Source organism: Pinus tabuliformis, chromosome 2_2 (genome assembly GCF_031772625.1).
Source record: "Pinus tabuliformis cultivar Carrire ecotype Pingquan chromosome 2_2, CPIR1, whole genome shotgun sequence".
Lineage (NCBI taxonomy): Eukaryota > Viridiplantae > Streptophyta > Pinopsida > Pinales > Pinaceae > Pinus > Pinus tabuliformis.
The window spans coordinates 855,825,264-855,838,166 of record NC_142300.1 but is presented as its reverse complement, the minus strand read 5'-3'; the positions used below and the strand labels follow the sequence as shown (position 1 = coordinate 855,838,166).

The 12,903-nt window shown below is 38.9% G+C and overlaps 1 protein-coding gene across 1 annotated transcript in view; it reads right to left on the bottom strand.

The window, feature by feature from the left end:
• The window catches only part of LOC149195665 (uncharacterized), a 137,506-nt gene that overhangs the window by 84,790 nt on the left and 39,813 nt on the right, over positions 1–12,903 (bottom strand). The window lies entirely within an intron of this gene.

Sequence of the window (12,903 nt, the reverse complement as noted above, 5' to 3'; positions counted from 1 at the left end):
GAAGAGTGATGATAAGATGATGCAAAAGAAAGAGCCTGTGTAGCTGGATGAATACAATTATTAATGATGAACTTATTTCCCTACGTTGAGAGGGAGCTCAATTGAATAAAAGTGAATCTCTTCCATTGTTGATAACATGATATGAAGGACATGAGAATGGTTGAGATTGAAAAATAGCTAGAGCACTATTGATGGTTAGTATTGATGGATGTTTTGAAGCAGTGTGTAAGCTAAGTTTGGTGTTGCTAAAGAAATTCGAGAAGGAAGCTTCCATGAAGATTTGTTTGATATTATGGTGAGCTAAACAATATAGTTGAAGACCGCGGAGATTGTGCTAGCATATCGATTAAAAGAATCTACATACTATAAGTCATTAGGGTCTTGTGGCTACAATATAATGAACAAGTAGCCAATGTGTTAATCTCTCCCTGAGAAGGTTGTGAAGTATGATTGGATTGGGTACATATTCTTATTTTCGCGCGTGCAGCAGCAGCCCCTGGTGCGATCTGAATACTCCCTCCATTGCCATGGCCCGGGGAGGGGGCACTGAGGCCCCTCCTCCACCAGAGATCCTTGCATTCAGGAAGCTGATCGGCGACAATGGTAAAAAACTAGACAGCATTCCCATAGTCGCCCTGCCCGTTGAAGATTCTTGTAGATCTGCTTTGAACTTAGCTGAAAGAGGGCTCATCGGTCAATTTACAGGGCTATGGCCTTCCCCCAAGGCTGTCGAGGTGTGGGTACAGAGGAACTGGCGACCACTAGTAAAGGAAGGCATCGGAAGCTTCCTGGTTGATAAGGGATTTTCTGTCTTTGTTTTTGATTCAGTAGAAGACAGAAATCTCATATTTAGGAATGGACCATATTTCATGGGACCTCAGTGTCTGTATCTAAACTCATGGTCACTAGATTTTGATCCGACACAAGATGTGTTGTCAGCAGTTCTAGTGTGGGTGCGCCTCCCTCATCTTCCACTGCACTGCTGGAACCCGAAGTCACTAGAAATGATTGGTAACACCCTGGGAAAATACATAGACAGAGCAAAGAGAAGGGATCAGTATTCATGTGCAAGAATATGTGTCGAAGTCGACTTGGAAATAGGGTTACCTAAAGCCATAAAGTTAACAATAGCAGACTGGTCTTATATCCAAGAGTTAGACTACGAGCAGCGACCATTCAAATGCAGAAATTGCCATGAATATGGGCATTTCGCAAGATATTGCAAAAAAAAAGGAGGAGGAAGATCTAGAGAAGTCGAAAGGAGAGAAATGGATCCAAGTGCAGAAAGCAGTCCAGGCCAAGGTGAGTAACAGGAATAAAGGGAAAGAGGTACCGATGGAGTCTATAACTCCCTTAACAGGAATGGTTCAAACGGAAGTAAGAGGAGAACAGCCAAAGACAACGACCACAATAAACCCATTTGAAACCCTCAGCTCTTCAATCGAAATTCCAGAAACAGAGACAAAGGAGATTGAATGACAAGTTCCCTCACTCGAAGTAGAAAAGAAGAACATGGAAGTAACCCAACTTGACTCCCCAGCAGGAACCTCCTCCTCACCTACATATGCAGAAATAACAAGGAAAAAACCCCTGGAAACCTCTGGGTCATCGGAAGACGAGACGTTCGAGAGAACCTCTAAAAGAGTTGGAAGGAAATCTCATAAGGAAGCCAGGGAAGAAGAGGGCGAAAGGCAAAAAATGCAAGGCAGCCAATCCACCATTGAAATGTCTATCGAGAGAAACACCAGAACAAGGCCCTCTAAGGGAGGATCAACTCACTCCAATCCCGCTAAATAATGAAACTAGTCGCTTGGAATTGCAGAGGCTTGGGGAACCCTTCGAAAGCTGAAGCAGTCAAAGATCTTCTGAAAATAGAAACTCCCAAGACTAAGATTGAAGGGGAAACCCTTCTTGAGATCGGCAAATTAAAATGGGGAAAACACGCAGGAAAGGCCATTAGTGAAAGAGGTACCTCTGGTGGCCTAGCAACATTTTGGTCGGAGGACAAGTATCAACTAGAAAGCTCCTTTGAGACCCAACATTGGATATTCACCGAACTTCGGCACCTCTCTAGTAAGCTCTCCATCTCTCTCTTCAACCTTTATGTTCCAGTCTACCTTACAGAGAAGAAAGAATGTTGGCAGACCTTGTCTGATTTCTTAGACATTTACTCCCCTCAAAATATAATAGTGGCTGGAGATCTCAACCTCGTCATTGATCCAAAAGAAAAGAGAGGTGGCAATAGTGGCAGGGACCAAATGCTTCCATTAGTAAAGGAGCTGATACTTCATTGGGATCTTCTTGACTTCAAACCGAAGAAAGGTCTTTACACCTGGACAAACAATAGAGCTGGGGCAGAACACATCTTTGCTCGCCTAGATCGCTTCCTAGTGCAGAGCTCTTTGTTGCTAGGAAAAAGACTGATCTCCTCGAAAATTCTCCCAAAGCTGGCCTCAGATCACAAACCTATTCTCTTACAGTTGGAAGAGGAAGAAAATTTGGGCCTTTCCCTTTTAGATTCAACCCGCTTTGGTCAGGGAAAGAAGGGCTCTTGGAAACTGTTCTAGAGGCATGGTCCATACCTGTGACAAGATCTCCAAGCTTCGTGTGGGAGCAGAAACTAAAAATAATCAAGAGAGCTCTAAAAAATGGATTAAATAACCCTCAAATTCTCCTACCAGCAACAGAAAGGAGATAGTTCAGTTTTTATCAGATCTGCAAATGGATTTGGAAAGTAAGGAGATCTTTGCTTCAGATTTAGAAAAAGAACAAGCTGCCCAAATCAAATCATTTCGCGCTTTCCGCCATGAAGAAGAGACTTGGAGGTTTAAGTCTCATAGCTTGTGGCTTAAAGCTGGAGATCGAAATACCTCTTTCTTCCATAGGCAATATAGAGCCCGGCTATCTCGAAATCATATCTCCGAAATCACTTGCTCAGATGGGACTGTGCTCAAAGGTCAAGAACAGCTAAAAAAGGCAGCAGAAGATCATTTCCAAAATCCGTATAAAGAGGAAGGGAATGGGAATGAAGAAGTCACCTCTAAATTTCTCCCCCACATTCCATCTTTGATAAGCAAGGAGGACAACACTAGTCTTATGAAACCTTTCTCCGAGGAAGAAATATATAAAGTAATATGGTCCATGGAACCAGACAAGGCACCAGGACCTGACGACTTCTCAATTCATTTTTATAGAATCTGCTAATAAAAATTGATCTTCTGAGAATGATTAAAGCTTTTCATCAAAAAGCCAAAGTGGGAGGCAGTACTAACTCTACCTTCCTTGCATTAATACCAAAAGAAGTGAATCCAAGCACTTTTGACAGGTTTAGGCCAATCTCGCTCTGCAATGCATCATACAAAATCCTGACAAAACTACTGGCAAACAGAATCAAGCCACTGCTTGGGAAACTCATTTCTCCCACCCAAGGCGGCTTTGTCAAAGGGAGACATATTTTGGACAATGTAATACAGGTGCAAGAAGTCATGCATTCCAGTTATCTTCGGCAGGAGCAAGGTATGCTCATAAAGTTAGACATGGCAAACGCATTTGACTGTGTAAATCTTTCTTTCTTGTACAAAGTCCTCCTTTCCTTTGGTTTCAGCTCTAACTTTGTCAATTTTATTAAAGCTTGCATTGAAAAGCCGTGGATAGCTCCTTTAGTTAATGGCAAGCCAACAAACTATTTCCAAACCTCAAGAGGAATAAGGCAAGGCTACCCCCTCTCCCCTTTCTCGTTCATTCTAATGGTAGACTCGTTAGGTAGAAAACTGACAACTGAAAAGAAAGCAGGGACAGCTCCAGGAGTCAGGTTGATGAAAAGGCTAGAGCCTCTCAATCACGCACTATTTGCGGATGATATTCTTCTTTTGGGCGGAGCCTCCATCAAGATAGCCAATGTTTACAGTGGAATTCTTGAAAAATTCTGCAACATATCAGGAGCTCTTATAAATAAAAGGAAAAGTGCAATATAAGGGTGGAATGTGGATCAACAAGCAATTCATAGAATAGCCCTCTCCTTAGGGTTTTTGGGATTCGCTACTTGGGATAAAATCAAATATCTTGGGTTACCAATAACCCTGGGCCCTAACAAATTATCACTGTGGAAAGAGGTAATAAGCAAAATTAAGTCCAAGATTACAGCTTGGGGAGGTCAATGGCTCACCAATGCTGGCAAACTCATCCTTATAAAATTTGTATTGTCCTCCCTGCCTATTTATCAAGCTTCCTTTCTTCTAGCTCCAAAGAAGATCACGGAACAGATCTCCAGACTTATTAGGGATTTTCTGTGGAGAGGAGGAAGAGGAAACCAAAGAAAATTCCATCTAGTGAATTGGGATACAGTTAAACGCCCCATCTCTGAAGGAGGCCTGCAAATAAGAGACCCAGGCCTTGCCAATCTGGCTCTTGGAGGTAAAATACTTTGGACCCTCTTCTCAAACAGCAAACACCCTGTCAGTCAGGTCATAAAGAAAAAATATCTAAAAGGCTCATCGCTAAGGAACATACAGATAGATAACAGCATCGAAGGGATGTCAATATGGCATCTCTGTTGTCGTGGGATAGAGTTCTTCCAAAAGCACTAGTATCACGTTCCTGGCAATGGAAAAAACACGTTGCTTTGGCAAGACAGCATAATGGGACAGTTGCCTTTGAGCAAAAATGAAGCAATCAAAGAAATCAAGAGTTGGCTCATTCAGCAAGGAGTCCTCACCCTGGCAGATATCTCGACATGGGACAACTCCGAAAAATGGCAAACTTGGCAAATCCCCCGAGTTCCAGATCAAATGCGCAGTCAAAAGACCCTCCTGGAAGAAGCGCTAACAGGACTGGCAACAGTTCACAGGCGTTTGACGGACAAATGGGGATGGGGAAAGACTGGAATCTACAACGCAAGGCATGGATTTGCCTCTCTTCAACCACAGCAAGCTTCGAGCTATACTGCATCTATGTGGAAACAACTCTGGGACCCTCTCGGTCTCCCCAAAATAAACCTATTCATCTGGGTATTAATGCATCGGAAAGTACTAAATGGCGACAATTTGACCAAAAGAGGTATTCACGGGCCACATTGGTGTTCTCTCCATTGCAAAGCCTAGGAAACCATTGAGCATCTGTTTGTGGATTGCTCTTTTGCTCAACAAGTCTGGGACTGCATCCTTCAAGGCCTCAATGTCTCTACCCCAACGCAAGTCAAAGTAGCTAACCTTTTTAGCACCTGGAGAATGCGTTATCCCCACATGACCCAAAGAAAGACAGCATGGAACAGAATCTGGAAAGCAGTACCTAAATACATCTGCTGGAAAATATGGCTCGCCAGAAACAACCAGATCTTCAACAGCATTCTGAACTCCCCTTTGAAGGTGGCAGCAAAAGCAAAAGCAAAAGCATTACTCCTCGAGACTGTGGCCAATCATCCCCTTAAAAACGATAACATGCTTCTCCAAGAAGAAAAAAAATGGATCGGAACTTATATATTTCGAGACAGGATAAACAACACCACATGCCCCAGTAAATCTCTTGTATGGAGACTACGAGAAGCGGACACAGAATTTCAAGCTTGGTGGAGGAAACAGGGTAAAACAACAATCCTTTTTTATGGTGCCTCCAAAGGCAATCCAGGGACAACAAGAGCAGGCGGAGTGATCTACTCCCCGGAGGGTATTCGTGAAGATAGCTTCAGCTAGGGATTTGGACGGAGAACCAACAACCAGGCAGAAATCCTTGGGTTGCTAAAAGCCTGTCAAATAGCACGTGAAAAAGGCACTAAAGGAAATACAAGTCTTCAAGGACTCAGAAATCTTGATAAAGATATTAAATTCGGAGGACCACTTCAGCAATTCGACGCTCAACAAAACACTTCAAAGGCTGAGATACGTGCTCCAAGACTTCTCTTCCTATCTCCTTTTCCATATTCTACATGGCTCAAATAAGGAAGCAGACGCAAAAGCAAACCTGGCATGCCTCTTGCCACAAGGAGTCTTAAGCAAGAATGATGAAGAACCCACATGGAACTTGATCCAGTAATCTAGAGTAAATCTACACCTATGTAAAGAAAAGGAGAGCTGCAACTAAAAGGAAAACTAAATATTGTAATGATGGTTGTTTTGGTTTCAGCCCAACCGGTTTTAAATAATTAATATAACCGTTATAGTTAAAAAAAAAAAAAAGTATGATTGGATTGGCGGATATCTCTAATTTGGTTGGGAGGGAGAGATAAGTACCATAAACTGCCTATATGATGGTACTTAGGAGGACATCTTGGCCTGGTTGGTATTCAAATCTCATGTTGTCGTTTGGCCTTGATGATATTTGGATCTTAGTGTGGGAGGGTATCTTGGTCATGTGGAACTTTGTTTGTGTTGACCTTGTTGAGATACCTGGATCCTCGAGGGTTAGTTTCAGGGCATGGAGGCAAGGATGGTATCTATATTGATGCCACGGTTGTAGCATGATGGTACCTATAGTGGCAAGTTGCCTTGATAACACCTTAGTCCTTGACAATGTCTTAGATCCCTATATTAGTGTCTTGGAAATGACACTTGGATCCTTATTTTGATGGATCCTTAAAATGGTGTCAACGACACTTGGATCTTTGATGTGTTGGATACCTTGGTAGTTGTGGTATCCCTAACATTGTGTATGTTGTTGTACTCTTCTTGGAACATTTCAAAATGTCGTCAACCTTGTACTAGTTGAACAATTATGAATACCTCCCTAGTTAAGAGGGAATGTTGAGAAATGTAACTAGAATCGGTTTTCATAATTGTATTTGAGTCATAATGTAATGTATTTGTCAAAAGAAAGAAAAGAAAAATTATTTATAAGCATTAATTTCATGCTTTATTTATTTTGTTTCTAGGTCAAAGCACCCATTGAGTGCTTCTAGGGTTTGTGTCATGAGTCATTGTCTATGTCATCTTATCATAGGGTTTATGTCATGAGTCATTGTCTATGTCATCTTATCATAGACCCTTCTTGGGCTCTCTATGTCAAAGAAAGAAAAATATATTTGTATCAAAATGTATCTAGTCCCTCCTCCACCAAGTCGGCTTCCTCATCTACCAAGTCAGCCCCATTAAAGATGATTCAACCACACAAAAGGCTAAATATAAGCAGAGAATTCGACCTAGTATGACATCCACTCAAGAAGTAATTTGATCTGCAATTTTGAGGAAGGAAGAAGTGCGAAAAGCTTAGAAAAGAAGGTCTACTCCATTACAAGAAAAAAGAAGGCTAGCGAAGAAGAAAAGGATTATAAATATTCTTGTTTCTACCCACACGCGTGAAAGGACTGAGGAAAAAGTGTGAAGTTGTAGGGTTGGAGATACACGCCAAGAACTTCAAAAGTTGTAGAGGAGGTCGAGATTCCATTTGACTTGGATATTGGAGATGGATTCATGTTGAGTTTGGAAATCTTGACTAGTCTTCTTAAGAAGCTCACTTGGTGGATTGGAGGAGGTCCTATTGTTCGTCAAAAGGTCGTGGTTGTCTCATTTGATTTGGTTCTAAAAGAAGAGAAGAAGAACTTTTTTGTTTTTTCCCTAAAAGAGGTGATTTGCCCTGGCTGAGTGTTTATATCTTGTGTTCCTTTCTTGGGTTTGTAATCTTCATTGTTTGACATTTGTCTTGATGATAAAGATATAATAATTGCAAAGAAGAATTAATAAGGAACATCACAAGAAAGTGTCAAAAAGAGAAATGAAATTAAACAACTATGTTGCCCTAACGATTTCTCAACAGACTTAACCCTAGAAGACTCCATTAACCCATTTAGAGCAAGGAAATATTCATTCTGTCGATCATCCTTTAAATTAATTGAATCCCTTATTCTTTACCTTTTTCCTAGATACCTAAGCTTAGCGACTAGGGTTTTATGTGGAAATTCGCATGAAAGTGAATTTAAGTTTAATGTTTACGACTCATTAGGTAGGAATTGCATTAATAAATAATATAAAAGCAAAATCTAACATTGTTGCATGGTAAAATCCTCTTCTTTAGGGCTGATGTCATCCTTAATTTGTTGTTTATGCATGTTTTCAGCCATAGAAATCCATTAAGAAACCCTAATCCTCGGTGTTTATTTGAAGGCCTTGCTCCCTTTGTTGATTATTCATTGAAAGGCCTTTTCTTTGGCTGTTATATGACATCTTGTACCCTATCATTGCAAATCAGCAAAACCCTAACTTATAACAGCCATCTATTTGGTCTAGGAATAGAGTACTTGAAACCAGTGTTGAAAAAGTCGGCATCAGCGAAAAATCGATGAGGGTCCTAAAAGGTTAGTATCGGAAAAGTCAGCGAAAAAATAAAAAATCAAAATCAAAAAACCGCAACAATCATTAAAAAATGTAAAATATATTCATTTTAAGCAAAGTCTTTCAGTAGAAATCACATAAGAGATTTTTTCTTTTTTTTTGACCGACGCGTTTTGAACCAACAAGTGTGGCTCATCATCGGGACCAGTTGAGGAAGTAGACCATGTCAAAGGCTTATAAATAGAGAGCAATGTAGAGACATAATTTCAAGTAACGGCTATATTTGAACAATAATTTTAAATTATAATATTAATTTATTAATATATTAAAAACAAATATTATTAAGTAACGACTATATTAAACAACTAGTTTTTGAAAAAAATATTTAAATAATGATATTATTTCATTAATTTATTAAAAATATTAATAGGTAACGGCTATATTAAAAGGCTAGTATTTGAAAAGTAATATTTAAATTAATTTATTAAAACCAAATATTACTAGTTTTTGAAAAATAATATTTAAATAATGATATTAATTTATTAATTTATCAAAAATATTAATATGTAACGGCTATATTAAACGGCTAGTTTTTGAAAAATAATATTTAAATTAATTTATTAAAACCAAATATTACTTTTTTCCCCTTGGAAAAATCGTAATTTTCAGTATAAAACCAAATATTACTAGTTTTTGAAAAATAATATTTAAATTGTGATTTTAGTTTATTAATTTATTAAAAACAAATATTAATAAGTAACCGCTATATTAAACAGCTAGTTTTTGAGAAATAATATTTAAAAAAAAAAAGAGTCAAACTTTAAAGGAGGGGAGTCAAAAAATTATAAAAACGAGTGAAGACCCTAATCGAGACAAGAACATTTGATAAAGAAAATAATTAAGGGAAATAAATTAAATTAAATTAAAAATAATTAATGGAAAAATTAATAAATAAAACAAAAATATACACAAGTCAAAAGAAATATATATATAAATAAATAATAAAAACAGAAACATATATGATAAAAATAAATAAATAAAAATATAGAAACACGTAAAGAAAAATAATCAATAAATAAAACGGGGTCAACAATCAAAAATGCGGCTCAGGCCCATCAAACAAGTAACAAAAATACTAAAAGGAGTTGAGAATGAATAGGATGATAAAATACATAAAAAACACAAAGGATCAAGAAAATAAACTCTAATGAAGAATACTATAAAAAGGATGCAAATACCTACATGGATAAACAAACAAACAAAATAAATCCCAAAAAGAAGCCTAAAATGCTAAGAGGACAGGACATGGACCTAACTTCTACTAATATTCCAACCATCATCTCTATTCAAATTATTGGGTCTTTTTTCAATTTCTAGGGCCTCCCTCAATTTACGATGATGGAAATGACTAACCCAAGCAACGACTTGGGCCTCCTCAATGCAAATGTGATTCTTAGATTTATCTGCATGCTTCGCCAAAGGAGAGGAGCAGGTCCTGCCATGCTTGATGTCAGCAGCATGCTCACAAATCCTTTGATTAATCGAGCGACCAGTCTCACCAATGTAGGGAGTCCCACAAGAGCATGGCATAACGTAAACACCCTTCATATTCTTGGATCCACTGGGTCTTTTACAGATCTAAGGGAGCTCTGATTGGTATTTAAAGGCCTAAAGGTTGAAGCCACCTTATGCTTCATTAGGATCCTCGCAATCTTGTCAGTGGTCCCTTAGATAAAAGGAAGATGAACACCAAAAAATCGATCCTTGGTATCTTTCCTAGCATTGGGACCTTTTTCAACTCTGAGGAAAGCCTTAGTACATTGGTGTCTATTATACCCATTATTAAAGAAAACACTTAGGAGATGTGCTTTCTCTTCCTTGAGATGGTTCTCATCAGAAACTCTTAAAGCTCTAGTCGCTAAGGTGTTGAGAACACCAAGCTTTTGAGCTGGGAAATGATGAGAATTAGCATGAAGATATTGTTCCGTATGAGTTTTCTTATGATATACCTGATGAGAGAAAGAGCCATCATCATTCCTTGAGAGGAGGACGTCAAGGAAGGGAAGACTACCATTACATTCAAATTCCATGGTGAACTTTATAGAACTAGATTGATTGTTAAGATGGAGGAAAAACAGTTCCAACTTTTCTTTACCATGGGACCAGATGACACAAGTGTCATCCACAAACCTCTTCCACATCTTAGGCAGAAGACGAGAAGAAGCTAAGGCCTTTGATTCAAAATCCTCCATGAATAGATTAGCTACCACAGGGGAGAGGGGGGAACCCATGGCGACACCGCAAGTTTGCTCATAGAATTCCCCATCGAATGAAAAGAAAGTAGAAGTAAGACAAATACCAACTAAATAAGCCATATCAAGATCTGTGATGCGCTTGATGACTTCGATGGCCTCGTTGATAGGGATATTAGTGTAGAGAGAGACCACATCGAAGCTCACAAGCTTGTCATTTGGATCAAGCTTGAAACTCTTTAACTCATTAACAAACGATGCAGAGTCCTTGACAAAGGATTCTGTATGGCCAACAAGGGGCTTAAGCTTCTGGGCTAAATATTTATTTTTTCATATTTTTAAACATATAAAGCAACAACGGCATCAAATAAACACATTGGCACATAAATATGAAGAAAGCATTGATATATATGATGTAGTGGATGTCAAATAAAAATGATACATCAAAGGTGATACTAAATCCTACTGATAATTGTCCAATCAAGGACTCAAATGTGCATAACCAATGCAAAATAACATCACATATATAAATATATCTCATCATCATGAGTTATATGTACAATGGCAAAACAAACAAAACTAGCAACTAGATATCTTAGGTTAGCTTCCTCTCTCCCTATTATGGTAAATGATGATGGGTTGTTTGCCAAGCCTGCCCCTAGTAGTAGAAGGTCTTAGCCCTACACCCAATGTAAGGTGATCACTGATGGGTATGGAACAGTGCTCTCCTATATCTGTAGAAGATGGTGTTGATGTTGCCACATTCTACTCCTCTTTCTTCGCCTCTGAGTCCTCCTCCTTGTGAAAATTCCTAAACCCGAAATCCCTACTGCAGCAAACTAATGTTGTTTTTCCTACTTGTTAATCCATACAAGTTATTTACTATGTTCGACGGTAAATATCAAAGTAAATACAACTGCAGCATTCACTATTTAAAATAATATGTCGAAACAAGAAACAAAACAGAAAAAAAAAAAAAGATACAACACAGTGACAGTTATTTTTGGATAAATGTCCCCAGAAAAACCCAATGCAGGAAAACCGGTGCAGCAGCTCTGAGAGATTTATTATTATGCAGTAGTAAATCCAAGTACAATTTGTTGAAAGCCCAACTGGCTATCCAATACAGAGACAAACTGGACAAAACAAATATTGAGATGATCTCACCCTGTCATCGGAAGAATCTGACCTTGATCTCGCTGGAAGGAGGCTCTGCATCAACCTCTATGCAAATCTACGTCAACCTCTACACAGAACTGCATCAACCTCTGCGCAGATCTACGTCAACCCGATGTAGTATCTGCATCACTCAGTTGAGGACTGCACTACTCTTCCTCTTGATCCTTTGTTGCCCAGAAACTTCGATTTTAGCCTCCCAATCTTGCACCTTGGCTCCCGACTTCTGAAACTCGATTTCCTCAACAGGAATTCGATCTTCCTCTAGGCTCTGCGCTGCCACTGTGTTAGCTTTGCGTGTACCAGGGTCAACCTCTCTCTGGACGTCATTCTGCCCTCTCTGCCTTGTACGCTCCAGCCCAGGAAAACTTCCCTCTTCTGGATACTATCTCTACCCCTTACTGCAAAAGCTCACTTCGAATTTCTCACTAGCAGCTGCTCTGCTTCAGAAATTTGATCTTCTGAACTCTCTGTGTATGTTCTCCAAGTGCCCATCAAGCCTTCTCTTATAATCCTCTCATTGATCAATCAACGGCCTAGATTAGATTCTAATCAATGGCTAAGATCATATTGACTTGATCTTTGCCTTCTTCTAGAAGTTACACCCACAGTTTATATTAATACCCTTTAATTATTTGAATTTCGTAAGTTTAGACTTAGGGTCCCATTAAAAATAATTGATTATTTTAATAAAATTGTCTCCTGGTGGAATTTCCCAAAACGATTTTTGGGTATTGGAGAATGCATGTGTCTAAGCCTCCCTGCAAATTTTGAGACTTAGAGCACATCCGATGCTACCTAAAATCAATACTCCTCTTGTCACCCCTATTGTTGTACTACAAATGGTTCCTCCTCTAACCACCCAAGTGACTCCATCATCATGGAAAGCTCAAACTCCACCCTCCACTTAGACAATACATCAATATTGTCCAAGGAAATGGCATTCACATAAAGGTTTCTCTATTTGCTTCACCCGTTGTTGGAAATTGTAATGGACATACACCAAGTCATGAAAGCGTGAGAACTCCAACCTGTAAGAGTGTAAAAAAAAATTGATGAGTCTTGACACTTTAGGGTAACAAATTATAAAAAATGTAATTGTTGAGTTGAAGTTCAAAGTTATAACCTATTGCACTTTTTTTAGTGTATTTTCTCAAATACACTCCAATTGCTCTCAAACCCCAAAGCACTACAGGTCCAATTAAAGATTTTGATGG